We start from the raw sequence: 7545 nt of genomic DNA on the forward strand, positions 1-7545 counted from the left end.
TTTGAATACATTACAAATGTGAAGGGTATGCTGTAGAAAAAAATGAATCATTTGATACATATGTGAATAGAAAAAGGGATCATTTGTTACACATGTGAATCGGAACAGAGGTAATATGAAACCATAGGATCAAGATCTGTATTAAAATAATGAAGGGCTAAACCAGGCTGTTTTTTCTTTCAAAAATATAGAATACGTAAAATGTTGAGCTATAGCCCTAAGCATGCATGCTTAGCAGCAATTCGTTTAAATTGAATGGGACTTACTTCCAAGTAGGTATGCTTATGACTGAAGCCTTTTTCAGACATGCTAAGCTCTTGAAAATTCTTCTGAATAGCTTTCAGAGTCGATGCCTTCAAGAACATTTGTTGAAGAGTTCAACAGATGAGGCAAGTTAGCTTTGAATGTTGAGTGAAACCTCAGCCGCAGTATGTTTACTCCTTTTACTCACATAATAATATGCTGAATTTTTAAGAATTGCTAAGTATTTTTTTACTGTAATGGATCTGTGTTTACATAGTCTCTACTGTATATATAATCGGTCTCTGTTACATGTTTGTGTTATACCTTGGTTTCCAACATTAGTAGAAGAAACCAATCCTGTTTATTAGATTTTGACTGAGTGCACTGCTGTTTCTTTTCTGAACTACTGTTGCTGTAATTATTTAAGGCAAACATTTCCATCAAATGAATGGAAGATGTGTAAACTCAACAGCCTTAATTTAGAAGTCAATGGGTGAATACCTTGGCTTGGCCATGTGTCCTACTTAACACAGACAGAGTTCTCCATTTAAAGAGCTGTCCTGTATTTGGCCCAAGTCTGGTAAAAAAAAATCATTAAAAGTGAGACCAGGAGCCCAGAAGTTTCCCATCAACAACTACCGTACCACCTAGACGGCAGGCACACAGCTCGCCTAGTGACAGTCTTCCCCACTAAGGTGAGTTGCATTGTATTTCCATTTAAATTATTACAGTTACTATTTTCTAAAACCAGCATGTGCATTTTTTGTTCTTTTGTTCTTTTTCTTTTGCAGATCTGTGTTTTGACTTTTGGGGGGGTGATTTGTTAGAGGCCACCCTAGAAAACCACAGGCCTCCCATTAACAGCTATGAGAGGAAAGGATTTCGTCAGTCTTGGAAATCTTGCTCTTCCTGTAATTGTCAACAATAAGAGTGTGGGCTAAATGGGGAAACCTGGCAGTGCTTCAAGTTTGGCCTACAGGCCACAGGTTCCCCCTCTTTGGCTTAGAATGAGCTGCGAACTGAGCGATTTTTGTGAAATTTATCATTCCAACTCATTGCAACTACGTATTAATCATGGCATCTTATTAATTGTCTGTTCACTTGTTTACCTCCAAGAACGCACACAGAATGTGTTTGTTTTGTCAGTACAGTGATATCCAATATATTGTAAAACAAGGCTGATAGTAGAGATTTGATATCGTTTTATAAAAAAATATTTTTATTACAAATTGACAAACAATTTCTAGATCTCTATTCTAGATTCACTATATTCTGTAAATAATCAAGCAGCAGACACATTCAGGTCTTGAGTAATAACTGAAGCCTGTCCCAAAAGATAAACATCCTAAAAGGTTTCCCAAAGGAACATTTTCAAAAACTATACAAGGAGTCTTTACGCAGTTTCTTGCATCTTCAACATTTATCAAATGTTCGATGGAATCCATGCTTCAAATTTTAATGCTTTCTGAATATATGTTCTGGATGTTTTAAGATTCAGGGACACTGAATTGAGATTATTCACCGCTAAAAAAGAAAGAAAAGAAACATGTCAAAAGTCATTATAAGAAGATGCCACTGAGGACCATGGTAGGAAGGAAGAGTCTTCCTTGTGTCACACAGCTGACTCTCCTTCCTTTTGCCTACCTATGTGTCTGTACAGAACATACAGCTGATCTGAGAGGATAAAATTATAGCTATCAAATGCCAACCTATTTATGTTCCTCTTCCCCCTACTCTCCTTTTTGTCTTGGGCTTAATTTGTGCTAAGATTACATACAAAAGCTCGGCTGTGAGGCCTATTTTTATCTCCGACAAGCAATTCAAGCTCTAATTAGGTTCTTGGCACAAACCCGCAAGCCCATCCCACAAGAGCATTGCTTAGTTATATGTGAAGTACAATGCAACATGGGTTTCTCTCATCCTTTCTTACATTTTTTTTAGGCACCTTGTGTTAAAAGTTTAAGCTGTTATATGTACTGCCGTTTCACTCACTTATGCCATGTTGGACCAATGTGATTGGGACTGGAGAGTAGGTTGATAACTTTAAATTTAACTGAGCCAGCTTCACACAAAGCTAAAAATTCAAGCAATAATGCGAGGGAACATCTGCTTTGTGAGCACAAAGGTCTGAAGCACAGACTCTGCAATCCTATACCCACATTATGCGGGGGCCAGAGATAGGGTAGTGCTTTTGCTGGGGAAACCGTCACTGCACTGTGCTCAGCCCAGCTGGAGAGAAGAAAATGACCCAGCTAAAACAAAACAAAAATGGCGGGAAAAAGTCAGGCACACACACTGTGTCCCTGGAAACACGTCAGGGACTGGGCAAGTGATGGCACCCACATTTCAGAGAAACCAAGAACGCCAACCCACACAGGTGGGCTCCAGCAGAAAGTGCACAGTGCCCTTCTCACTGAAATCCCCCTTGTGATCTCTAAATGTACAAGATACAGGGCCAGCACAGCCTGTTATTTGAAATATGGTCTCCCTGTTGGGTTAATATACTGCTGTTAGTGTGTTGTGATTGAGTCCTGAGTTACACCATATTCTATGGTCTGTCATGCATGTAGGCAGGTTGGCTGTTTGCACAGGGGTGACTATTTTAATCTCCTTCCTCTCCCACTGAAGTCCCAGTTTAGTGTGAAGAACAAGCTAACCCAATAAAACTTCCATTGTTTAGTAGACAGCAACAAAAATACAACATTTTTAAGTGGCTTCTATTTCACCCTCTCATGTGCTCCTCAAAATTTTAATTTCCTTTTTGGTTTTAATTTTTTGTGATTTTATTGCTTAGTTTTATATTTTTACATTGTTGTTAACCACAGTGATATATTTTTATGATACAGCAGTATTTAAATATTATAAACAAACCTTCAGTAGCACCTTAAAGACCAACTAAGTTTTCATTTTGGTATGAGCTTTCGTGTGCATGCACACTTCATCAGATACACTGAAACAGAAGTAACCAGACCCTTATGTATATTCAAACCCTACGCCAAAGGACAAATGGACATAAATCTGACATCAGGAATCACAAGACAGAGAAACCAGCAGGAGAACACCTCAATCTCCCAGGACATTCCACACAAGATCTCAAAGCAGCTGTTTCACTACAGAAAAATATATATTTAATATATATGTTTAATATATATGTTTAATATGTATGTTTAATGTATATTTAATATATATGTTTTTATGCTTTAAAATGTAAAACAAAATAACTATGCCTGTTTTAGGTATTGGCTTATGTGTTCTAAGAAAATTTGATTCTGTCTCAAGGGATGTGTTCTCTAATAGAGTTGCCATGCTAAGAATGTTTACTTGGTGGTAAAACCCACTGAACTCAATTAGAGTCACTTCAAAGTAAACAGGCTTGGGCTAGAAACCTCGAAATGAAGAAGACTCACCCCATCTACTGATGAACTGTAGTATTACAATAATTTAATCTTTGGTGTTTGAAAATATAGGGCACTTCTAGATTATCACTATTTGGGGATGGTATTCAGTTACATAGCAGCAAAATCCCAAAGTTGATTTAGGATAGGAAAATGTGGGGTAACAATTGTTCGGTGCATAACCTCCCTGTGAATAAATTAGAATAATTAGAATGAATTCTTAATAAATAACCGATAACAACTAACATTTCCACAAACAAATTCGGATGGTTGCTCAATAAACAAGCCATCTGCAAGATTCAGAGCTACTGAATGCACTGCATTTCAGTGGGTAAGATGAACAATTGTTTCTTTTCAACAAACCAAAATGAGATGGAGAACCCCCAAGCTCCAGGACAGAACATAATTTTTTTCCAAAGGTTCAGTATGGGATCTTTTCAGGCTTTCTGGGCAGAAAAACCAACCCAGCAAACAGTAAAAAAAAGGGGGGGGGCAATTGTTTTCCACAATAAGTTTCCAATTGCTTAGTCCTTTATATAGCAACAAGTTAGAGAGTTTTCATTTGATTATCCAACAGGAAGGAAAAGATTAAAAGGAGGGACTCTCCAGGAAGAAGTGACATACACACCCTAAAGTATTTCTTTTCCCTCTGCCTTTTCTTAGACTTGTAGTATGGATAAGTTTGTTTTTTGGGTGGAATCTAAAACTGAGATACCTAATCTAGAATCAAAACCAAACTCAGGAGCTCTCTCTAATTGAGTTCAGTTCATGAACACAGGGAACGACCACGGGTGAAAGAGGACGGTAGCTTATAGGCAACAGCAAACTTGTGACAGTTCAACAAATTAAATTTAATTCATATTAAATGCTCAACACTAATTTTTCTGTTAACTTGACCTTTAAAAAGGTAAAGGGACCCCTGACCATTAGGTCCAGTCGTGACCGACTCTGGGTTTGCGCGCTCATCTCGCATTATTGGCCGAGGGAGCCGGCGTATAGCTTCCAGGTCATGTGGCCAGCATGACAAAGCCGCTTCTGGCAAACCAGAGCAGCACATGGAAACGCCAAACTTGACCTTTACACACACCATTATGTAAATTATCACTTTCTTTGCATGAAGGAGGAGTGAGGGTTGTGTGTGTGCCACTGCCTTCCCCTTCCTAAGGCCCGACCCTCACATTTTCTCCACCACTGTGGGGGATGGGGGGTGAGATTGGCCGGCACTATGTGTTGTCCCCACAATGCCCCATATAACAAAGATACAGTGCTGAACAAATTCATTTCAGTGCCAAATGGCTTAAAATGTGGGACCATAGCAATCCTTGTGCTGATTCCTATTAAGATCAAATGGGATCCAATCCTTGGAGTCAGCATCTGTGCTTGGAGTCGATCCAAATGAAAGATTACCTAGGAAATTCTCTGCAACCTTGTATCTCATTTTTGAGCATACTTCCTTTTGTTTAGTTCTAAATTGCAAAACCTTCCTCAAATGCAGCCAGTCCAGAAGCAGTGAGTCTGCTAGAAGGTTGCACTCATACACACAATTTTAGATTAAAGTCAAGGCCTTGTGTGTTTTCTGATTGCAGGGTTCCTGAGTGACATTTAGGCTGTGTACTCCTATTTACTCTGCATCTAATGCACTTCCACTGCTGGTTTGGGAAGTGGTGTACACATGATGTACACATGATGATGTGGTGTACGCAATCCATATCTGTCAAATCGGATGGAAGCTGGATCGAGGGAAGCAGCGTATTTCTCAAGATACAGGACAGAGATGGACTGTGGCAAATATCATGTGTACATGTCTTGAATAATCGGTGGTGGGAGTGCACTGGAGCCAGAGTAAGAGGTAATATGTACACATACTGTGATTAGATGTGTTCCCTGCCCCCAACAAACTTTGATCCAATTTTTTTAATCCAAAGAACAACCTCAATGCATTGTAAATCTTGTCTTTAAACACAGTTACGGTTTAAAACACAGCTAGGCCATTCTTTTTCTCAATTCAGGACAAAGCTGGTTTGGGGGGGGGGAATGCATGAAAACACAGTATGTGACCTCTCCCCAGCCCCACCCATTGTATATTGTTGAATGTAGTTAACATATATTCTCTGGGTGGGTCCCAATAAAGGATAGAACTAGATTTGTGGCTAATGATGTATGCTTACTGCTTCCTCAACCAGCAATAGGTGTGCACTGGTTGCAGAAGAAACAGTAGTAATCCATAGCAGGGGAAGCAGAATTCCCTGTTCTGAAAAGTCTAATTTGTGTTCCATTTTTGTTTTTTTCAAGATCATGTTTCTAACACATGGCATGGCCTGGCCATAGTAGCTGGACTGAAAGGAGGACCCAGCCGTTCATCATAGCCTCCATCACAGTGGTGCTTGCAAGTGGCTCTGTAGTTTGTGTATGGATCAGAGGGGATTTTGTGCATGCTTGCGGATGTTGTGTATAGGGCTGGGACTGTAAATAGAAGGGGGAAATGTGTGTGTAGATGGATGGGGGTACAGTGAGGGGGGGGGAAGTATTTGATCCCCTGCTAAATTTGCCCTCTGACGAAGAAATGACTGGTCATATACAAAGGGATCAAATACTTATTTCACTCATTATAATGCTCATCAATCTCTGAATTTTGTCTTCTGGGTTTCTGGGGGTTTTCCTGTTGTTATTCTGTCTCTCACAGCTACAATAAACCTACCATTAAAATTGTGGACTGGTCATTTCTTTATCAGAGGGCAAAGGGGCAAATTTAGCAGGGGATCAAATACTTCCCCCCCCCCACTGTAGGATGAGGGGAGGGGCAGCTTATAGGCTATTCTAGCCCCTCCCATGTGCTACCTGAGGCAGTCACTGTATATAATAGTAAAAACCAGCCCTGCCACCCTGAAGGACTGAGTGGAAAGCTCCCACATAAGAAACTGCAGGTTCCAGTTATAAGCTCTGAATACCAAACCTGTCCAACGTTTCAGGCAACTCTCACACCAAAGATCACTGCCTGAGGATGTAACCTCTCCCCTGCCTCCACCCATTGCATATTGAATGTTCTTCAGTAGCCAGACTGGCTTTATTGCCTTAAAAACAAAGTCAGTATATTTATATATAACATAGCTGCCAAGTTATCCCTTTTTTACAGGGATTTCCCCTTATGCTGAATAGGCTTCCTCGCGAGAAAAGCAAAAACTTGGCAGCTATGATATATAATATGATGTATTTTATTGATTAACTACATTTGTAGTTAAAATTTAATCTCTGGGTAGGTCCCCAAAAATAAAATTAAAAAATGCAGCATTCCTCTTCTCCCAGGCCTTTGGCTAATTAAAAAATAGTATTACCTTTTAAACTGTACAGGGGGAGTGTCATTGTTTTTGTTTGCTATTATGGTGTGTATTTTGGTGAATCACCCTGTGATCTTTTGATGAAGCGTTGTGGGGGGGGGGTGTTGCATGCTAAGGTGAGGGCCAGTGTCCCTTTTGCCCTAGTGGACCAGTCTGTACTTTTTAAGAGGACCTAATAACTGTACTGTAACTCAAACACATTCAGCAATCTTTACTAATTGGGTAGGCAGTTGCGGGGATGCGCGGGGGGGGGGGGGAGTACGAAGTGCACCTGTTTGCATTGCCTGCCAAAAAGCAAAACGCAATTTTTTTTCCAAAAAGCAAAACAGTGGTTTGCCAGAAAGAGGAAAGAACAGCACTGGATGTTGGGAATGCTCATCTTTGTAGAAATGGAGAGAGGTCGCCGTACTGCATAATCCCATTAAAACGGAACAGGAGCTTGAATGGGATGAAAATATAGTCATATAAGAAGTTATCAAAGAACTGGAGTTTAGTACATGCAGTTCAGGGCGTGTTCCACCCCACCCCCCTTCTCCCGTCGCACCGTCATTAACACGACATAGACATGCATG

The sequence above is a fragment of the Zootoca vivipara genome, chromosome 3 (assembly GCF_965207765.1).
Source record: "Zootoca vivipara chromosome 3, rZooViv2.hap1.1, whole genome shotgun sequence".
Lineage (NCBI taxonomy): Eukaryota > Metazoa > Chordata > Lepidosauria > Squamata > Lacertidae > Zootoca > Zootoca vivipara.